Here is a 21,103-nt window from a genome sequence, read left to right on the forward strand (position 1 = left end):
GAAAACGACAAAACAGTACGAATCGGCAGATATGTTCTGAAATACGTCAGCGCCTGTTGTTGTGTAGCGGTGTACAATTCCTACTTCGATATGTAATCATAAAGTTATTCTTTAGTCGTCTCGTCTCGTCTCCTCATCTCCTGCAGACGTTTCTTGTGCTTGCGCTGTTATATGGGCCACGACCCGAGCGGCAGCGAGCGGCAGTCGAGCAAAGTCGGGACAAGTCGGGACGGGGACAGGGACAGCGATAGGAATGGTGCGAATGCACTGCAAATTACGCAAACATCTCGTCTGATGCGAGGAAGCTCACATCGCCAGCAGTGGCGCCCTCCAACAGGAACTTCCACACCCCGTACAGGCCATACGCCGGTCGGCCGCGCGCCAGCCATCCACTGGACACCAGGGACAAGATGCGTCTTCCGCGAGTGTCGAAGGCTGCACGCGCCAAGCGGATGACAGGAGGTGCAACGAGAAGCTGCGCGTCTCACACACACGGCGGCGCGCCCGCTAGTTCGGCAGTCGCTCTGCTGGCACGTCGGATTGCGGAAGGAAGTGCTTACAATTACAATTCTGTTCATGTTTTATGTTGTAAAGTTGTTACCTTGTAACGATGTAATGTTAATAAATAAATTTATAAAGCTCACAAAAAAAAAAAAAAAAACACGAAGCACGTCCTTCCGGCTCATAAGTTTTGGAACTCAGGATTGCGTTCGCGCTAACGTGACGAATTGTCAATAAAAAAAAAATGCGGCTGCTTTCGACCGAAAAGTAAGATTTTGTGTGTGTTGGGATAAGAACCGAATGCGAATTCTGCCATGCGCCAACATTATATGGGCGCCAACGGCCATACCATGTTGAGTACACCGGTTCTCGTCTGATCACCGAAGTTAAGCAACATCGGGCGTGGTTAGTACTTGGATGGGTGACCGCCTGGGAACACCACGTGCTGTTGGCTCCCCTTCATTTACTTTTTTTTTTTTTTTTATACCGCCCTCTTTCCATACCACCGTTGTGTTGTGACAAAGATTCTTGCTTAAGCATTTTAAACTACTGTAATGACCATAAAGTACGAAATTGCAGTAATTGTCTCAGTTTGAGGGAGAATGTGCTAACCAAGTTCGCCAGGAAGTCTTTGAAAACGACAAAACAGTACGAATCGGCAGATATGTTCTGAAATACGTCAGCGCCTGTTGTTGTGTAGCGGTGTACAATTCCTACTTCGATATGTAATCATAAAGTTATTCTTTAGTCGTCTCGTCTCGTCTCCTCATCTCCTGCAGACGTTTCTTGTGCTTGCGCTGTTATATGGGCCACGACCCGAGCGGCAGCGAGCGGCAGTCGGGACAAGTCGGGACGGGGACAGGGACAGCGATAGGAATGGTGCGAATGCACTGCAAATTACGCAAACATCTCGTCTGATGCGAGGAAGCTCACATCGCCAGCAGTGGCGCCCTCCAACAGGAACTTCCACACCCCGTACAGGCCATACGCCGGTCGGCCGCGCGCCAGCCATCCACTGGACACCAGGGACAAGATGCGTCTTCCGCGAGTGTCGAAGGCTGCACGCGCCAAGCGGATGACAGGAGGTGCAACGAGAAGCTGCGCGTCTCACACACACGGCGGCGCGCCCGCTAGTTCGGCAGTCGCTCTGCTGGCACGTCGGATTGCGGAAGGAAGTGCTTACAATTACAATTCTGTTCATGTTTTATGTTGTAAAGTTGTTACCTTGTAACGATGTAATGTTAATAAATAAATTTATAAAGCTCACAAAAAAAAAAAAAAAAAAAAAAACACGAAGCACGTCCTTCCGGCTCATAAGTTTTGGAACTCAGGATTGCGTTCGCGCTAACGTGACGAATTGTCAATAAAAAAAAAAATGCGGCTGCTTTCGACCGAAAAGTAAGATTTTGTGTGTGTTGGGATAAGAACCGAATGCGAATTCTGCCATGCGCCAACATTATATGGGCGCCAACGGCCATACCATGTTGAGTACACCGGTTCTCGTCCGATCACCGAAGTTAAGCAACATCGGGCGTGGTTAGTACTTGGATGGGTGACCGCCTGGGAACACCACGTGCTGTTGGCTCCCCTTCATTTACTTTTTTTTTTTTTTTTATACCGCCCTCTTTCCATACCACCGTTGTGTTGTGACAAAGATTCTTGCTTAAGCATTTTAAACTACTGTAATGACCATAAAGTACGAAATTGCAGTAATTGTCTCAGTTTGAGGGAGAATGTGCTAACCAAGTTCGCCAGGAAGTCTTTGAAAACGACAAAACAGTACGAATCGGCAGATATGTTCTGAAATACGTCAGCGCCTGTTGTTGTGTAGCGGTGTACAATTCCTACTTCGATATGTAATCATAAAGTTATTCTTTAGTCGTCTCGTCTCGTCTCCTCATCTCCTGCAGACGTTTCTTGTGCTTGCGCTGTTATATGGGCCACGACCCGAGCGGCAGCGAGCGGCAGTCGGGACAAGTCGGGACGGGGACAGGGACAGCGATAGGAATGGTGCGAATGCACTGCAAATTACGCAAACACCTCGTCTGATGCGAGGAAGCTCACATCGCCAGCAGTGGCGCCCTCCAACAGGAACTTCCACACCCCGTACAGGCCATACGCCGGTCGGCCGCGCGCCAGCCATCCACTGGACACCAGGGACAAGATGCGTCTTCCGCGAGTGTCGAAGGCTGCACGCGCCAAGCGGATGACAGGAGGTGCAACGAGAAGCTGCGCGTCTCACACACACGGCGGCGCGCCCGCTAGTTCATCAGTCGCTCTGCTGGCACGTCGGATTGCGGAAGGAAGTGCTTACAATTACAATTCTGTTCATGTTTTATGTTGTAAAGTTGTTACCTTGTAACGATGTAATGTTAATAAATAAATTTATAAAGCTCACAAAAAAAAAAAAAAAAAAAAAAACACGAAGCACGTCCTTCCGGCTCATAAGTTTTGGAACTCAGGATTGCGTTCGCGCTAACGTGACGAATTGTCAATAAAAAAAAAAATGCGGCTGCTTTCGACCGAAAAGTAAGATTTTGTGTGTGTTGGGATAAGAACCGAATGCGAATTCTGCCATGCGCCAACATTATATGGGCGCCAACGGCCATACCATGTTGAGTACACCGGTTCTCGTCCGATCACCGAAGTTAAGCAACATCGGGCGTGGTTAGTACTTGGATGGGTGACCGCCTGGGAACACCACGTGCTGTTGGCTCCCCTTCATTTACTTTTTTTTTTTTTTTTATACCGCCCTCTTTCCATACCACCGTTGTGTTGTGACAAAGATTCTTGCTTAAGCATTTTAAACTACTGTAATGACCATAAAGTACGAAATTGCAGTAATTGTCTCAGTTTGAGGGAGAATGTGCTAACCAAGTTCGCCAGGAAGTCTTTGAAAACGACAAAACAGTACGAATCGGCAGATATGTTCTGAAATACGTCAGCGCCTGTTGTTGTGTAGCGGTGTACAATTCCTACTTCGATATGTAATCATAAAGTTATTCTTTAGTCGTCTCGTCTCGTCTCCTCATCTCCTGCAGACGTTTCTTGTGCTTGCGCTGTTATATGGGCCACGACCCGAGCGGCAGCGAGCGGCAGTCGAGCAAAGTCGGGACAAGTCGGGACGGGGACAGGGACAGCGATAGGAATGGTGCGAATGCACTGCAAATTACGCAAACATCTCGTCTGATGCGAGGAAGCTCACATCGCCAGCAGTGGCGCCCTCCAACAGGAACTTCCACACCCCGTACAGGCCATACGCCGGTCGGCCGCGCGCCAGCCATCCACTGGACACCAGGGACAAGATGCGTCTTCCGCGAGTGTCGAAGGCTGCACGCGCCAAGCGGATGACAGGAGGTGCAACGAGAAGCTGCGCGTCTCACACACACGGCGGCGCGCCCGCTAGTTCGGCAGTCGCTCTGCTGGCACGTCGGATTGCGGAAGGAAGTGCTTACAATTACAATTCTGTTCATGTTTTATGTTGTAAAGTTGTTACCTTGTAACGATGTAATGTTAATAAATAAATTTATAAAGCTCACAAAAAAAAAAAAAAAAACACGAAGCACGTCCTTCCGGCTCATAAGTTTTGGAACTCAGGATTGCGTTCGCGCTAACGTGACGAATTGTCAATAAAAAAAAAATGCGGCTGCTTTCGACCGAAAAGTAAGATTTTGTGTGTGTTGGGATAAGAACCGAATGCGAATTCTGCCATGCGCCAACATTATATGGGCGCCAACGGCCATACCATGTTGAGTACACCGGTTCTCGTCCGATCACCGAAGTTAAGCAACATCGGGCGTGGTTAGTACTTGGATGGGTGACCGCCTGGGAACACCACGTGCTGTTGGCTCCCCTTCATTTACTTTTTTTTTTTTTTTATACCGCCCTCTTTCCATACCACCGTTGTGTTGTGACAAAGATTCTTGCTTAAGCATTTTAAACTACTGTAATGACCATAAAGTACGAAATTGCAGTAATTGTCTCAGTTTGAGGGAGAATGTGCTAACCAAGTTCGCCAGGAAGTCTTTGAAAACGACAAAACAGTACGAATCGGCAGATATGTTCTGAAATACGTCAGCGCCTGTTGTTGTGTAGCGGTGTACAATTCCTACTTCGATATGTAATCATAAAGTTATTCTTTAGTCGTCTCGTCTCGTCTCCTCATCTCCTGCAGACGTTTCTTGTGCTTGCGCTGTTATATGGGCCACGACCCGAGCGGCAGCGAGCGGCAGTCGAGCAAAGTCGGGACAAGTCGGGACGGGGACAGGGACAGCGATAGGAATGGTGCGAATGCACTGCAAATTACGCAAACATCTCGTCTGATGCGAGGAAGCTCACATCGCCAGCAGTGGCGCCCTCCAACAGGAACTTCCACACCCCGTACAGGCCATACGCCGGTCGGCCGCGCGCCAGCCATCCACTGGACACCAGGGACAAGATGCGTCTTCCGCGAGTGTCGAAGGCTGCACGCGCCAAGCGGATGACAGGAGGTGCAACGAGAAGCTGCGCGTCTCACACACACGGCGGCGCGCCCGCTAGTTCGGCAGTCGCTCTGCTGGCACGTCGGATTGCGGAAGGAAGTGCTTACAATTACAATTCTGTTCATGTTTTATGTTGTAAAGTTGTTACCTTGTAACGATGTAATGTTAATAAATAAATTTATAAAGCTCACAAAAAAAAAAAAAAAAACACGAAGCACGTCCTTCCGGCTCATAAGTTTTGGAACTCAGGATTGCGTTCGCGCTAACGTGACGAATTGTCAATAAAAAAAAAATGCGGCTGCTTTCGACCGAAAAGTAAGATTTTGTGTGTGTTGGGATAAGAACCGAATGCGAATTCTGCCATGCGCCAACATTATATGGGCGCCAACGGCCATACCATGTTGAGTACACCGGTTCTCGTCTGATCACCGAAGTTAAGCAACATCGGGCGTGGTTAGTACTTGGATGGGTGACCGCCTGGGAACACCACGTGCTGTTGGCTCCCCTTCATTTACTTTTTTTTTTTTTTTTATACCGCCCTCTTTCCATACCACCGTTGTGTTGTGACAAAGATTCTTGCTTAAGCATTTTAAACTACTGTAATGACCATAAAGTACGAAATTGCAGTAATTGTCTCAGTTTGAGGGAGAATGTGCTAACCAAGTTCGCCAGGAAGTCTTTGAAAACGACAAAACAGTACGAATCGGCAGATATGTTCTGAAATACGTCAGCGCCTGTTGTTGTGTAGCGGTGTACAATTCCTACTTCGATATGTAATCATAAAGTTATTCTTTAGTCGTCTCGTCTCGTCTCCTCATCTCCTGCAGACGTTTCTTGTGCTTGCGCTGTTATATGGGCCACGACCCGAGCGGCAGCGAGCGGCAGTCGAGCAAAGTCGGGACAAGTCGGGACGGGGACAGGGACAGCGATAGGAATGGTGCGAATGCACTGCAAATTACGCAAACATCTCGTCTGATGCGAGGAAGCTCACATCGCCAGCAGTGGCGCCCTCCAACAGGAACTTCCACACCCCGTACAGGCCATACGCCGGTCGGCCGCGCGCCAGCCATCCACTGGACACCAGGGACAAGATGCGTCTTCCGCGAGTGTCGAAGGCTGCACGCGCCAAGCGGATGACAGGAGGTGCAACGAGAAGCTGCGCGTCTCACACACACGGCGGCGCGCCCGCTAGTTCGGCAGTCGCTCTGCTGGCACGTCGGATTGCGGAAGGAAGTGCTTACAATTACAATTCTGTTCATGTTTTATGTTGTAAAGTTGTTACCTTGTAACGATGTAATGTTAATAAATAAATTTATAAAGCTCACAAAAAAAAAAAAAAAAAACACGAAGCACGTCCTTCCGGCTCATAAGTTTTGGAACTCAGGATTGCGTTCGCGCTAACGTGACGAATTGTCAATAAAAAAAAAATGCGGCTGCTTTCGACCGAAAAGTAAGATTTTGTGTGTGTTGGGATAAGAACCGAATGCGAATTCTGCCATGCGCCAACATTATATGGGCGCCAACGGCCATACCATGTTGAGTACACCGGTTCTCGTCCGATCACCGAAGTTAAGCAACATCGGGCGTGGTTAGTACTTGGATGGGTGACCGCCTGGGAACACCACGTGCTGTTGGCTCCCCTTCATTTACTTTTTTTTTTTTTTTTATACCGCCCTCTTTCCATACCACCGTTGTGTTGTGACAAAGATTCTTGCTTAAGCATTTTAAACTACTGTAATGACCATAAAGTACGAAATTGCAGTAATTGTCTCAGTTTGAGGGAGAATGTGCTAACCAAGTTCGCCAGGAAGTCTTTGAAAACGACAAAACAGTACGAATCGGCAGATATGTTCTGAAATACGTCAGCGCCTGTTGTTGTGTAGCGGTGTACAATTCCTACTTCGATATGTAATCATAAAGTTATTCTTTAGTCGTCTCGTCTCGTCTCCTCATCTCCTGCAGACGTTTCTTGTGCTTGCGCTGTTATATGGGCCACGACCCGAGCGGCAGCGAGCGGCAGTCGGGACAAGTCGGGACGGGGACAGGGACAGCGATAGGAATGGTGCGAATGCACTGCAAATTACGCAAACACCTCGTCTGATGCGAGGAAGCTCACATCGCCAGCAGTGGCGCCCTCCAACAGGAACTTCCACACCCCGTACAGGCCATACGCCGGTCGGCCGCGCGCCAGCCATCCACTGGACACCAGGGACAAGATGCGTCTTCCGCGAGTGTCGAAGGCTGCACGCGCCAAGCGGATGACAGGAGGTGCAACGAGAAGCTGCGCGTCTCACACACACGGCGGCGCGCCCGCTAGTTCATCAGTCGCTCTGCTGGCACGTCGGATTGCGGAAGGAAGTGCTTACAATTACAATTCTGTTCATGTTTTATGTTGTAAAGTTGTTACCTTGTAACGATGTAATGTTAATAAATAAATTTATAAAGCTCACAAAAAAAAAAAAAAAAAAAAAAACACGAAGCACGTCCTTCCGGCTCATAAGTTTTGGAACTCAGGATTGCGTTCGCGCTAACGTGACGAATTGTCAATAAAAAAAAAAATGCGGCTGCTTTCGACCGAAAAGTAAGATTTTGTGTGTGTTGGGATAAGAACCGAATGCGAATTCTGCCATGCGCCAACATTATATGGGCGCCAACGGCCATACCATGTTGAGTACACCGGTTCTCGTCCGATCACCGAAGTTAAGCAACATCGGGCGTGGTTAGTACTTGGATGGGTGACCGCCTGGGAACACCACGTGCTGTTGGCTCCCCTTCATTTACTTTTTTTTTTTTTTTTATACCGCCCTCTTTCCATACCACCGTTGTGTTGTGACAAAGATTCTTGCTTAAGCATTTTAAACTACTGTAATGACCATAAAGTACGAAATTGCAGTAATTGTCTCAGTTTGAGGGAGAATGTGCTAACCAAGTTCGCCAGGAAGTCTTTGAAAACGACAAAACAGTACGAATCGGCAGATATGTTCTGAAATACGTCAGCGCCTGTTGTTGTGTAGCGGTGTACAATTCCTACTTCGATATGTAATCATAAAGTTATTCTTTAGTCGTCTCGTCTCGTCTCCTCATCTCCTGCAGACGTTTCTTGTGCTTGCGCTGTTATATGGGCCACGACCCGAGCGGCAGCGAGCGGCAGTCGGGACAAGTCGGGACGGGGACAGGGACAGCGATAGGAATGGTGCGAATGCACTGCAAATTACGCAAACACCTCGTCTGATGCGAGGAAGCTCACATCGCCAGCAGTGGCGCCCTCCAACAGGAACTTCCACACCCCGTACAGGCCATACGCCGGTCGGCCGCGCGCCAGCCATCCACTGGACACCAGGGACAAGATGCGTCTTCCGCGAGTGTCGAAGGCTGCACGCGCCAAGCGGATGACAGGAGGTGCAACGAGAAGCTGCGCGTCTCACACACACGGCGGCGCGCCCGCTAGTTCATCAGTCGCTCTGCTGGCACGTCGGATTGCGGAAGGAAGTGCTTACAATTACAATTCTGTTCATGTTTTATGTTGTAAAGTTGTTACCTTGTAACGATGTAATGTTAATAAATAAATTTATAAAGCTCACAAAAAAAAAAAAAAAAAAAAAAACACGAAGCACGTCCTTCCGGCTCATAAGTTTTGGAACTCAGGATTGCGTTCGCGCTAACGTGACGAATTGTCAATAAAAAAAAAAATGCGGCTGCTTTCGACCGAAAAGTAAGATTTTGTGTGTGTTGGGATAAGAACCGAATGCGAATTCTGCCATGCGCCAACATTATATGGGCGCCAACGGCCATACCATGTTGAGTACACCGGTTCTCGTCCGATCACCGAAGTTAAGCAACATCGGGCGTGGTTAGTACTTGGATGGGTGACCGCCTGGGAACACCACGTGCTGTTGGCTCCCCTTCATTTACTTTTTTTTTTTTTTTTATACCGCCCTCTTTCCATACCACCGTTGTGTTGTGACAAAGATTCTTGCTTAAGCATTTTAAACTACTGTAATGACCATAAAGTACGAAATTGCAGTAATTGTCTCAGTTTGAGGGAGAATGTGCTAACCAAGTTCGCCAGGAAGTCTTTGAAAACGACAAAACAGTACGAATCGGCAGATATGTTCTGAAATACGTCAGCGCCTGTTGTTGTGTAGCGGTGTACAATTCCTACTTCGATATGTAATCATAAAGTTATTCTTTAGTCGTCTCGTCTCGTCTCCTCATCTCCTGCAGACGTTTCTTGTGCTTGCGCTGTTATATGGGCCACGACCCGAGCGGCAGCGAGCGGCAGTCGAGCAAAGTCGGGACAAGTCGGGACGGGGACAGGGACAGCGATAGGAATGGTGCGAATGCACTGCAAATTACGCAAACATCTCGTCTGATGCGAGGAAGCTCACATCGCCAGCAGTGGCGCCCTCCAACAGGAACTTCCACACCCCGTACAGGCCATACGCCGGTCGGCCGCGCGCCAGCCATCCACTGGACACCAGGGACAAGATGCGTCTTCCGCGAGTGTCGAAGGCTGCACGCGCCAAGCGGATGACAGGAGGTGCAACGAGAAGCTGCGCGTCTCACACACACGGCGGCGCGCCCGCTAGTTCGGCAGTCGCTCTGCTGGCACGTCGGATTGCGGAAGGAAGTGCTTACAATTACAATTCTGTTCATGTTTTATGTTGTAAAGTTGTTACCTTGTAACGATGTAATGTTAATAAATAAATTTATAAAGCTCACAAAAAAAAAAAAAAAAAACACGAAGCACGTCCTTCCGGCTCATAAGTTTTGGAACTCAGGATTGCGTTCGCGCTAACGTGACGAATTGTCAATAAAAAAAAAATGCGGCTGCTTTCGACCGAAAAGTAAGATTTTGTGTGTGTTGGGATAAGAACCGAATGCGAATTCTGCCATGCGCCAACATTATATGGGCGCCAACGGCCATACCATGTTGAGTACACCGGTTCTCGTCCGATCACCGAAGTTAAGCAACATCGGGCGTGGTTAGTACTTGGATGGGTGACCGCCTGGGAACACCACGTGCTGTTGGCTCCCCTTCATTTACTTTTTTTTTTTTTTTTATACCGCCCTCTTTCCATACCACCGTTGTGTTGTGACAAAGATTCTTGCTTAAGCATTTTAAACTACTGTAATGACCATAAAGTACGAAATTGCAGTAATTGTCTCAGTTTGAGGGAGAATGTGCTAACCAAGTTCGCCAGGAAGTCTTTGAAAACGACAAAACAGTACGAATCGGCAGATATGTTCTGAAATACGTCAGCGCCTGTTGTTGTGTAGCGGTGTACAATTCCTACTTCGATATGTAATCATAAAGTTATTCTTTAGTCGTCTCGTCTCGTCTCCTCATCTCCTGCAGACGTTTCTTGTGCTTGCGCTGTTATATGGGCCACGACCCGAGCGGCAGCGAGCGGCAGTCGAGCAAAGTCGGGACAAGTCGGGACGGGGACAGGGACAGCGATAGGAATGGTGCGAATGCACTGCAAATTACGCAAACATCTCGTCTGATGCGAGGAAGCTCACATCGCCAGCAGTGGCGCCCTCCAACAGGAACTTCCACACCCCGTACAGGCCATACGCCGGTCGGCCGCGCGCCAGCCATCCACTGGACACCAGGGACAAGATGCGTCTTCCGCGAGTGTCGAAGGCTGCACGCGCCAAGCGGATGACAGGAGGTGCAACGAGAAGCTGCGCGTCTCACACACACGGCGGCGCGCCCGCTAGTTCGGCAGTCGCTCTGCTGGCACGTCGGATTGCGGAAGGAAGTGCTTACAATTACAATTCTGTTCATGTTTTATGTTGTAAAGTTGTTACCTTGTAACGATGTAATGTTAATAAATAAATTTATAAAGCTCACAAAAAAAAAAAAAAAAACACGAAGCACGTCCTTCCGGCTCATAAGTTTTGGAACTCAGGATTGCGTTCGCGCTAACGTGACGAATTGTCAATAAAAAAAAAATGCGGCTGCTTTCGACCGAAAAGTAAGATTTTGTGTGTGTTGGGATAAGAACCGAATGCGAATTCTGCCATGCGCCAACATTATATGGGCGCCAACGGCCATACCATGTTGAGTACACCGGTTCTCGTCCGATCACCGAAGTTAAGCAACATCGGGCGTGGTTAGTACTTGGATGGGTGACCGCCTGGGAACACCACGTGCTGTTGGCTCCCCTTCATTTACTTTTTTTTTTTTTTTATACCGCCCTCTTTCCATACCACCGTTGTGTTGTGACAAAGATTCTTGCTTAAGCATTTTAAACTACTGTAATGACCATAAAGTACGAAATTGCAGTAATTGTCTCAGTTTGAGGGAGAATGTGCTAACCAAGTTCGCCAGGAAGTCTTTGAAAACGACAAAACAGTACGAATCGGCAGATATGTTCTGAAATACGTCAGCGCCTGTTGTTGTGTAGCGGTGTACAATTCCTACTTCGATATGTAATCATAAAGTTATTCTTTAGTCGTCTCGTCTCGTCTCCTCATCTCCTGCAGACGTTTCTTGTGCTTGCGCTGTTATATGGGCCACGACCCGAGCGGCAGCGAGCGGCAGTCGAGCAAAGTCGGGACAAGTCGGGACGGGGACAGGGACAGCGATAGGAATGGTGCGAATGCACTGCAAATTACGCAAACATCTCGTCTGATGCGAGGAAGCTCACATCGCCAGCAGTGGCGCCCTCCAACAGGAACTTCCACACCCCGTACAGGCCATACGCCGGTCGGCCGCGCGCCAGCCATCCACTGGACACCAGGGACAAGATGCGTCTTCCGCGAGTGTCGAAGGCTGCACGCGCCAAGCGGATGACAGGAGGTGCAACGAGAAGCTGCGCGTCTCACACACACGGCGGCGCGCCCGCTAGTTCGGCAGTCGCTCTGCTGGCACGTCGGATTGCGGAAGGAAGTGCTTACAATTACAATTCTGTTCATGTTTTATGTTGTAAAGTTGTTACCTTGTAACGATGTAATGTTAATAAATAAATTTATAAAGCTCACAAAAAAAAAAAAAAAACACGAAGCACGTCCTTCCGGCTCATAAGTTTTGGAACTCAGGATTGCGTTCGCGCTAACGTGACGAATTGTCAATAAAAAAAAAATGCGGCTGCTTTCGACCGAAAAGTAAGATTTTGTGTGTGTTGGGATAAGAACCGAATGCGAATTCTGCCATGCGCCAACATTATATGGGCGCCAACGGCCATACCATGTTGAGTACACCGGTTCTCGTCCGATCACCGAAGTTAAGCAACATCGGGCGTGGTTAGTACTTGGATGGGTGACCGCCTGGGAACACCACGTGCTGTTGGCTCCCCTTCATTTACTTTTTTTTTTTTTTTTATACCGCCCTCTTTCCATACCACCGTTGTGTTGTGACAAAGATTCTTGCTTAAGCATTTTAAACTACTGTAATGACCATAAAGTACGAAATTGCAGTAATTGTCTCAGTTTGAGGGAGAATGTGCTAACCAAGTTCGCCAGGAAGTCTTTGAAAACGACAAAACAGTACGAATCGGCAGATATGTTCTGAAATACGTCAGCGCCTGTTGTTGTGTAGCGGTGTACAATTCCTACTTCGATATGTAATCATAAAGTTATTCTTTAGTCGTCTCGTCTCGTCTCCTCATCTCCTGCAGACGTTTCTTGTGCTTGCGCTGTTATATGGGCCACGACCCGAGCGGCAGCGAGCGGCAGTCGAGCAAAGTCGGGACAAGTCGGGACGGGGACAGGGACAGCGATAGGAATGGTGCGAATGCACTGCAAATTACGCAAACATCTCGTCTGATGCGAGGAAGCTCACATCGCCAGCAGTGGCGCCCTCCAACAGGAACTTCCACACCCCGTACAGGCCATACGCCGGTCGGCCGCGCGCCAGCCATCCACTGGACACCAGGGACAAGATGCGTCTTCCGCGAGTGTCGAAGGCTGCACGCGCCAAGCGGATGACAGGAGGTGCAACGAGAAGCTGCGCGTCTCACACACACGGCGGCGCGCCCGCTAGTTCGGCAGTCGCTCTGCTGGCACGTCGGATTGCGGAAGGAAGTGCTTACAATTACAATTCTGTTCATGTTTTATGTTGTAAAGTTGTTACCTTGTAACGATGTAATGTTAATAAATAAATTTATAAAGCTCACAAAAAAAAAAAAAAAAACACGAAGCACGTCCTTCCGGCTCATAAGTTTTGGAACTCAGGATTGCGTTCGCGCTAACGTGACGAATTGTCAATAAAAAAAAAATGCGGCTGCTTTCGACCGAAAAGTAAGATTTTGTGTGTGTTGGGATAAGAACCGAATGCGAATTCTGCCATGCGCCAACATTATATGGGCGCCAACGGCCATACCATGTTGAGTACACCGGTTCTCGTCCGATCACCGAAGTTAAGCAACATCGGGCGTGGTTAGTACTTGGATGGGTGACCGCCTGGGAACACCACGTGCTGTTGGCTCCCCTTCATTTACTTTTTTTTTTTTTTTTATACCGCCCTCTTTCCATACCACCGTTGTGTTGTGACAAAGATTCTTGCTTAAGCATTTTAAACTACTGTAATGACCATAAAGTACGAAATTGCAGTAATTGTCTCAGTTTGAGGGAGAATGTGCTAACCAAGTTCGCCAGGAAGTCTTTGAAAACGACAAAACAGTACGAATCGGCAGATATGTTCTGAAATACGTCAGCGCCTGTTGTTGTGTAGCGGTGTACAATTCCTACTTCGATATGTAATCATAAAGTTATTCTTTAGTCGTCTCGTCTCGTCTCCTCATCTCCTGCAGACGTTTCTTGTGCTTGCGCTGTTATATGGGCCACGACCCGAGCGGCAGCGAGCGGCAGTCGAGCAAAGTCGGGACAAGTCGGGACGGGGACAGGGACAGCGATAGGAATGGTGCGAATGCACTGCAAATTACGCAAACATCTCGTCTGATGCGAGGAAGCTCACATCGCCAGCAGTGGCGCCCTCCAACAGGAACTTCCACACCCCGTACAGGCCATACGCCGGTCGGCCGCGCGCCAGCCATCCACTGGACACCAGGGACAAGATGCGTCTTCCGCGAGTGTCGAAGGCTGCACGCGCCAAGCGGATGACAGGAGGTGCAACGAGAAGCTGCGCGTCTCACACACACGGCGGCGCGCCCGCTAGTTCGGCAGTCGCTCTGCTGGCACGTCGGATTGCGGAAGGAAGTGCTTACAATTACAATTCTGTTCATGTTTTATGTTGTAAAGTTGTTACCTTGTAACGATGTAATGTTAATAAATAAATTTATAAAGCTCACAAAAAAAAAAAAAAAAACACGAAGCACGTCCTTCCGGCTCATAAGTTTTGGAACTCAGGATTGCGTTCGCGCTAACGTGACGAATTGTCAATAAAAAAAAAATGCGGCTGCTTTCGACCGAAAAGTAAGATTTTGTGTGTGTTGGGATAAGAACCGAATGCGAATTCTGCCATGCGCCAACATTATATGGGCGCCAACGGCCATACCATGTTGAGTACACCGGTTCTCGTCCGATCACCGAAGTTAAGCAACATCGGGCGTGGTTAGTACTTGGATGGGTGACCGCCTGGGAACACCACGTGCTGTTGGCTCCCCTTCATTTACTTTTTTTTTTTTTTTTATACCGCCCTCTTTCCATACCACCGTTGTGTTGTGACAAAGATTCTTGCTTAAGCATTTTAAACTACTGTAATGACCATAAAGTACGAAATTGCAGTAATTGTCTCAGTTTGAGGGAGAATGTGCTAACCAAGTTCGCCAGGAAGTCTTTGAAAACGACAAAACAGTACGAATCGGCAGATATGTTCTGAAATACGTCAGCGCCTGTTGTTGTGTAGCGGTGTACAATTCCTACTTCGATATGTAATCATAAAGTTATTCTTTAGTCGTCTCGTCTCGTCTCCTCATCTCCTGCAGACGTTTCTTGTGCTTGCGCTGTTATATGGGCCACGACCCGAGCGGCAGCGAGCGGCAGTCGAGCAAAGTCGGGACAAGTCGGGACGGGGACAGGGACAGCGATAGGAATGGTGCGAATGCACTGCAAATTACGCAAACATCTCGTCTGATGCGAGGAAGCTCACATCGCCAGCAGTGGCGCCCTCCAACAGGAACTTCCACACCCCGTACAGGCCATACGCCGGTCGGCCGCGCGCCAGCCATCCACTGGACACCAGGGACAAGATGCGTCTTCCGCGAGTGTCGAAGGCTGCACGCGCCAAGCGGATGACAGGAGGTGCAACGAGAAGCTGCGCGTCTCACACACACGGCGGCGCGCCCGCTAGTTCGGCAGTCGCTCTGCTGGCACGTCGGATTGCGGAAGGAAGTGCTTACAATTACAATTCTGTTCATGTTTTATGTTGTAAAGTTGTTACCTTGTAACGATGTAATGTTAATAAATAAATTTATAAAGCTCACAAAAAAAAAAAAAAAAACACGAAGCACGTCCTTCCGGCTCATAAGTTTTGGAACTCAGGATTGCGTTCGCGCTAACGTGACGAATTGTCAATAAAAAAAAAATGCGGCTGCTTTCGACCGAAAAGTAAGATTTTGTGTGTGTTGGGATAAGAACCGAATGCGAATTCTGCCATGCGCCAACATTATATGGGCGCCAACGGCCATACCATGTTGAGTACACCGGTTCTCGTCCGATCACCGAAGTTAAGCAACATCGGGCGTGGTTAGTACTTGGATGGGTGACCGCCTGGGAACACCACGTGCTGTTGGCTCCCCTTCATTTACTTTTTTTTTTTTTTTTATACCGCCCTCTTTCCATACCACCGTTGTGTTGTGACAAAGATTCTTGCTTAAGCATTTTAAACTACTGTAATGACCATAAAGTACGAAATTGCAGTAATTGTCTCAGTTTGAGGGAGAATGTGCTAACCAAGTTCGCCAGGAAGTCTTTGAAAACGACAAAACAGTACGAATCGGCAGATATGTTCTGAAATACGTCAGCGCCTGTTGTTGTGTAGCGGTGTACAATTCCTACTTCGATATGTAATCATAAAGTTATTCTTTAGTCGTCTCGTCTCGTCTCCTCATCTCCTGCAGACGTTTCTTGTGCTTGCGCTGTTATATGGGCCACGACCCGAGCGGCAGCGAGCGGCAGTCGAGCAAAGTCGGGACAAGTCGGGACGGGGACAGGGACAGCGATAGGAATGGTGCGAATGCACTGCAAATTACGCAAACATCTCGTCTGATGCGAGGAAGCTCACATCGCCAGCAGTGGCGCCCTCCAACAGGAACTTCCACACCCCGTACAGGCCATACGCCGGTCGGCCGCGCGCCAGCCATCCACTGGACACCAGGGACAAGATGCGTCTTCCGCGAGTGTCGAAGGCTGCACGCGCCAAGCGGATGACAGGAGGTGCAACGAGAAGCTGCGCGTCTCACACACACGGCGGCGCGCCCGCTAGTTCGGCAGTCGCTCTGCTGGCACGTCGGATTGCGGAAGGAAGTGCTTACAATTACAATTCTGTTCATGTTTTATGTTGTAAAGTTGTTACCTTGTAACGATGTAATGTTAATAAATAAATTTATAAAGCTCACAAAAAAAAAAAAAAAAACACGAAGCACGTCCTTCCGGCTCATAAGTTTTGGAACTCAGGATTGCGTTCGCGCTAACGTGACGAATTGTCAATAAAAAAAAAATGCGGCTGCTTTCGACCGAAAAGTAAGATTTTGTGTGTGTTGGGATAAGAACCGAATGCGAATTCTGCCATGCGCCAACATTATATGGGCGCCAACGGCCATACCATGTTGAGTACACCGGTTCTCGTCCGATCACCGAAGTTAAGCAACATCGGGCGTGGTTAGTACTTGGATGGGTGACCGCCTGGGAACACCACGTGCTGTTGGCTCCCCTTCATTTACTTTTTTTTTTTTTTTTATACCGCCCTCTTTCCATACCACCGTTGTGTTGTGACAAAGATTCTTGCTTAAGCATTTTAAACTACTGTAATGACCATAAAGTACGAAATTGCAGTAATTGTCTCAGTTTGAGGGAGAATGTGCTAACCAAGTTCGCCAGGAAGTCTTTGAAAACGACAAAACAGTACGAATCGGCAGATATGTTCTGAAATACGTCAGCGCCTGTTGTTGTGTAGCGGTGTACAATTCCTACTTCGATATGTAATCATAAAGTTATTCTTTAGTCGTCTCGTCTCGTCTCCTCATCTCCTGCAGACGTTTCTTGTGCTTGCGCTGTTATATGGGCCACGACCCGAGCGGCAGCGAGCGGCAGTCGAGCAAAGTCGGGACAAGTCGGGACGGGGACAGGGACAGCGATAGGAATGGTGCGAATGCACTGCAAATTACGCAAACATCTCGTCTGATGCGAGGAAGCTCACATCGCCAGCAGTGGCGCCCTCCAACAGGAACTTCCACACCCCGTACAGGCCATACGCCGGTCGGCCGCGCGCCAGCCATCCACTGGACACCAGGGACAAGATGCGTCTTCCGCGAGTGTCGAAGGCTGCACGCGCCAAGCGGATGACAGGAGGTGCAACGAGAAGCTGCGCGTCTCACACACACGGCGGCGCGCCCGCTAGTTCGGCAGTCGCTCTGCTGGCACGTCGGATTGCGGAAGGAAGTGCTTACAATTACAATTCTGTTCATGTTTTATGTTGTAAAGTTGTTACCTTGTAACGATGTAATGTTAATAAATAAATTTATAAAGCTCACAAAAAAAAAAAAAAAAAAAAAAACACGAAGCACGTCCTTCCGGCTCATAAGTTTTGGAACTCAGGATTGCGTTCGCGCTAACGTGACGAATTGTCAATAAAAAAAAAAATGCGGCTGCTTTCGACCGAAAAGTAAGATTTTGTGTGTGTTGGGATAAGAACCGAATGCGAATTCTGCCATGCGCCAACATTATATGGGCGCCAACGGCCATACCATGTTGAGTACACCGGTTCTCGTCCGATCACCGAAGTTAAGCAACATCGGGCGTGGTTAGTACTTGGATGGGTGACCGCCTGGGAACACCACGTGCTGTTGGCTCCCCTTCATTTACTTTTTTTTTTTTTTTTATACCGCCCTCTTTCCATACCACCGTTGTGTTGTGACAAAGATTCTTGCTTAAGCATTTTAAACTACTGTAATGACCATAAAGTACGAAATTGCAGTAATTGTCTCAGTTTGAGGGAGAATGTGCTAACCAAGTTCGCCAGGAAGTCTTTGAAAACGACAAAACAGTACGAATCGGCAGATATGTTCTGAAATACGTCAGCGCCTGTTGTTGTGTAGCGGTGTACAATTCCTACTTCGATATGTAATCATAAAGTTATTCTTTAGTCGTCTCGTCTCGTCTCCTCATCTCCTGCAGACGTTTCTTGTGCTTGCGCTGTTATATGGGCCACGACCCGAGCGGCAGCGAGCGGCAGTCGAGCAAAGTCGGGACAAGTCGGGACGGGGACAGGGACAGCGATAGGAATGGTGCGAATGCACTGCAAATTACGCAAACATCTCGTCTGATGCGAGGAAGCTCACATCGCCAGCAGTGGCGCCCTCCAACAGGAACTTCCACACCCCGTACAGGCCATACGCCGGTCGGCCGCGCGCCAGCCATCCACTGGACACCAGGGACAAGATGCGTCTTCCGCGAGTGTCGAAGGCTGCACGCGCCAAGCGGATGACAGGAGGTGCAACGAGAAGCTGCGCGTCTCACACACACGGCGGCGCGCCCGCTAGTTCGGCAGTCGCTCTGCTGGCACGTCGGATTGCGGAAGGAAGTGCTTACAATTACAATTCTGTTCATGTTTTATGTTGTAAAGTTGTTACCTTGTAACGATGTAATGTTAATAAATAAATTTATAAAGCTCACAAAAAAAAAAAAAAAAACACGAAGCACGTCCTTCCGGCTCATAAGTTTTGGAACTCAGGATTGCGTTCGCGCTAACGTGACGAATTGTCAATAAAAAAAAAATGCGGCTGCTTTCGACCGAAAAGTAAGATTTTGTGTGTGTTGGGATAAGAACCGAATGCGAATTCTGCCATGCGCCAACATTATATGGGCGCCAACGGCCATACCATGTTGAGTACACCGGTTCTCGTCCGATCACCGAAGTTAAGCAACATCGGGCGTGGTTAGTACTTGGATGGGTGACCGCCTGGGAACACCACGTGCTGTTGGCTCCCCTTCATTTACTTTTTTTTTTTTTTTTATACCGCCCTCTTTCCATACCACCGTTGTGTTGTGACAAAGATTCTTGCTTAAGCATTTTAAACTACTGTAATGACCATAAAGTACGAAATTGCAGTAATTGTCTCAGTTTGAGGGAGAATGTGCTAACCAAGTTCGCCAGGAAGTCTTTGAAAACGACAAAACAGTACGAATCGGCAGATATGTTCTGAAATACGTCAGCGCCTGTTGTTGTGTAGCGGTGTACAATTCCTACTTCGATATGTAATCATAAAGTTATTCTTTAGTCGTCTCGTCTCGTCTCCTCATCTCCTGCAGACGTTTCTTGTGCTTGCGCTGTTATATGGGCCACGACCCGAGCGGCAGCGAGCGGCAGTCGAGCAAAGTCGGGACAAGTCGGGACGGGGACAGGGACAGCGATAGGAATGGTGCGAATGCACTGCAAATTACGCAAACATCTCGTCTGATGCGAGGAAGCTCACATCGCCAGCAGTGGCGCCCTCCAACAGGAACTTCCACACCCCGTACAGGCCATACGCCGGTCGGCCGCGCGCCAGCCATCCACTGGACACCAGGGACAAGATGCGTCTTCCGCGAGTGTCGAAGGCTGCACGCGCCAAGCGGATGACAGGAGGTGCAACGAGAAGCTGCGCGTCTCACACACACGGCGGCGCGCCCGCTAGTTCGGCAGTCGCTCTGCTGGCACGTCGGATTGCGGAAGGAAGTGCTTACAATTACAATTCTGTTCATGTTTTATGTTGTAAAGTTGTTACCTTGTAACGATGTAATGTTAATAAATAAATTTATAAAGCTCACAAAAAAAAAAAAAAAAAAAAAAACACGAAGCACGTCCTTCCGGCTCATAAGTTTTGGAACTCAGGATTGCGTTCGCGCTAACGTGACGAATTGTCAATAAAAAAAAAAATGCGGCTGCTTTCGACCGAAAAGTAAGATTTTGTGTGTGTTGGGATAAGAACCGAATGCGAATTCTGCCATGCGCCAACATTATATGGGCGCCAACGGCCATACCATGTTGAGTACACCGGTTCTCGTCCGATCACCGAAGTTAAGCAACATCGGGCGTGGTTAGTACTTGGATGGGTGACCGCCTGGGAACACCACGTGCTGTTGGCTCCCCTTCATTTACTTTTTTTTTTTTTTTTATACCGCCCTCTTTCCATACCACCGTTGTGTTGTGACAAAGATTCTTGCTTAAGCATTTTAAACTACTGTAATGACCATAAAGTACGAAATTGCAGTAATTGTCTCAGTTTGAGGGAGAATGTGCTAACCAAGTTCGCCAGGAAGTCTTTGAAAACGACAAAACAGTACGAATCGGCAGATATGTTCTGAAATACGTCAGCGCCTGTTGTTGTGTAGCGGTGTACAATTCCTACTTCGATATGTAATCATAAAGTTATTCTTTAGTCGTCTCGTCTCGTCTCCTCATCTCCTGCAGACGTTTCTTGTGCTTGCGCTGTTATATGGGCCACGACCCGAGCGGCAGCGAGCGGCAGTCGAGCAAAGTCGGGACAAGTCGGGACGGGGACAGGGACAGCGATAGGAATGGTGCGAATGCACTGCAAATTACGCAAACATCTCGTCTGATGCGAGGAAGCTCACATCGCCAGCAGTGGCGCCCTCCAACAGGAACTTCCACACCCCGTACAGGCCATACGCCGGTCGGCCGCGCGCCAGCCATCCACTGGACACCAGGGACAAGATGCGTCTTCCGCGAGTGTCGAAGGCTGCACGCGCCAAGCGGATGACAGGAGGTGCAACGAGAAGCTGCGCGTCTCACACACACGGCGGCGCGCCCGCTAGTTCGGCAGTCGCTCTGCTGGCACGTCGGATTGCGGAAGGAAGTGCTTACAATTACAATTCTGTTCATGTTTTATGTTGTAAAGTTGTTACCTTGTAACGATGTAATGTTAATAAATAAATTTATAAAGCTCACAAAAAAAAAAAAAAAAACACGAAGCACGTCCTTCCGGCTCATAAGT

At 48.6% G+C, this 21,103-nt stretch overlaps 18 non-coding genes across 18 annotated transcripts; all 18 read left to right on the plus strand.

The window, feature by feature from the left end:
* Positions 1–836: 836 nt before the first annotated feature.
* LOC124741274 lies at positions 837–955 on the plus strand. Its single transcript, XR_007009961.1, has one exon. It is a non-coding gene; the product is annotated as a 5S ribosomal RNA (ribosomal RNA).
* A 1,012-nt stretch (positions 956–1,967) lies between these two features.
* On the plus strand, positions 1,968–2,086 carry LOC124741254. The gene has a single exon (XR_007009943.1). It is a non-coding gene; the product is annotated as a 5S ribosomal RNA (ribosomal RNA).
* A 1,012-nt stretch (positions 2,087–3,098) lies between these two features.
* Positions 3,099–3,217, plus strand: LOC124741255. Its single transcript, XR_007009944.1, has one exon. It is a non-coding gene; the product is annotated as a 5S ribosomal RNA (ribosomal RNA).
* A 1,015-nt stretch (positions 3,218–4,232) lies between these two features.
* On the plus strand, positions 4,233–4,351 carry LOC124741256. Its single transcript, XR_007009945.1, has one exon. It is a non-coding gene; the product is annotated as a 5S ribosomal RNA (ribosomal RNA).
* Positions 4,352–5,365: 1,014 nt separating this feature from the next.
* Positions 5,366–5,484, plus strand: LOC124741275. Its single transcript, XR_007009962.1, has one exon. It is a non-coding gene; the product is annotated as a 5S ribosomal RNA (ribosomal RNA).
* A 1,016-nt stretch (positions 5,485–6,500) lies between these two features.
* Positions 6,501–6,619, plus strand: LOC124741258. Its single transcript, XR_007009947.1, has one exon. It is a non-coding gene; the product is annotated as a 5S ribosomal RNA (ribosomal RNA).
* A 1,012-nt stretch (positions 6,620–7,631) lies between these two features.
* On the plus strand, positions 7,632–7,750 carry LOC124741259. The gene has a single exon (XR_007009948.1). It is a non-coding gene; the product is annotated as a 5S ribosomal RNA (ribosomal RNA).
* A 1,012-nt stretch (positions 7,751–8,762) lies between these two features.
* On the plus strand, positions 8,763–8,881 carry LOC124741260. The gene has a single exon (XR_007009949.1). It is a non-coding gene; the product is annotated as a 5S ribosomal RNA (ribosomal RNA).
* A 1,016-nt stretch (positions 8,882–9,897) lies between these two features.
* On the plus strand, positions 9,898–10,016 carry LOC124741261. Its single transcript, XR_007009950.1, has one exon. It is a non-coding gene; the product is annotated as a 5S ribosomal RNA (ribosomal RNA).
* A 1,015-nt stretch (positions 10,017–11,031) lies between these two features.
* On the plus strand, positions 11,032–11,150 carry LOC124741263. Its single transcript, XR_007009951.1, has one exon. It is a non-coding gene; the product is annotated as a 5S ribosomal RNA (ribosomal RNA).
* Positions 11,151–12,163: 1,013 nt separating this feature from the next.
* LOC124741264 lies at positions 12,164–12,282 on the plus strand. The gene has a single exon (XR_007009952.1). It is a non-coding gene; the product is annotated as a 5S ribosomal RNA (ribosomal RNA).
* Positions 12,283–13,297: 1,015 nt separating this feature from the next.
* On the plus strand, positions 13,298–13,416 carry LOC124741265. The gene has a single exon (XR_007009953.1). It is a non-coding gene; the product is annotated as a 5S ribosomal RNA (ribosomal RNA).
* Positions 13,417–14,431: 1,015 nt separating this feature from the next.
* On the plus strand, positions 14,432–14,550 carry LOC124741266. Its single transcript, XR_007009954.1, has one exon. It is a non-coding gene; the product is annotated as a 5S ribosomal RNA (ribosomal RNA).
* A 1,015-nt stretch (positions 14,551–15,565) lies between these two features.
* On the plus strand, positions 15,566–15,684 carry LOC124741267. Its single transcript, XR_007009955.1, has one exon. It is a non-coding gene; the product is annotated as a 5S ribosomal RNA (ribosomal RNA).
* Positions 15,685–16,699: 1,015 nt separating this feature from the next.
* Positions 16,700–16,818, plus strand: LOC124741268. Its single transcript, XR_007009956.1, has one exon. It is a non-coding gene; the product is annotated as a 5S ribosomal RNA (ribosomal RNA).
* Positions 16,819–17,840: 1,022 nt separating this feature from the next.
* Positions 17,841–17,959, plus strand: LOC124741270. The gene has a single exon (XR_007009958.1). It is a non-coding gene; the product is annotated as a 5S ribosomal RNA (ribosomal RNA).
* A 1,015-nt stretch (positions 17,960–18,974) lies between these two features.
* On the plus strand, positions 18,975–19,093 carry LOC124741271. The gene has a single exon (XR_007009959.1). It is a non-coding gene; the product is annotated as a 5S ribosomal RNA (ribosomal RNA).
* Positions 19,094–20,115: 1,022 nt separating this feature from the next.
* Positions 20,116–20,234, plus strand: LOC124741272. The gene has a single exon (XR_007009960.1). It is a non-coding gene; the product is annotated as a 5S ribosomal RNA (ribosomal RNA).
* The last annotated feature ends 869 nt before the right edge of the window (positions 20,235–21,103 follow it).

This window comes from Schistocerca piceifrons, unplaced genomic scaffold (genome assembly GCF_021461385.2).
Source record: "Schistocerca piceifrons isolate TAMUIC-IGC-003096 unplaced genomic scaffold, iqSchPice1.1 HiC_scaffold_193, whole genome shotgun sequence".
NCBI classification, from domain to species: domain Eukaryota; kingdom Metazoa; phylum Arthropoda; class Insecta; order Orthoptera; family Acrididae; genus Schistocerca; species Schistocerca piceifrons.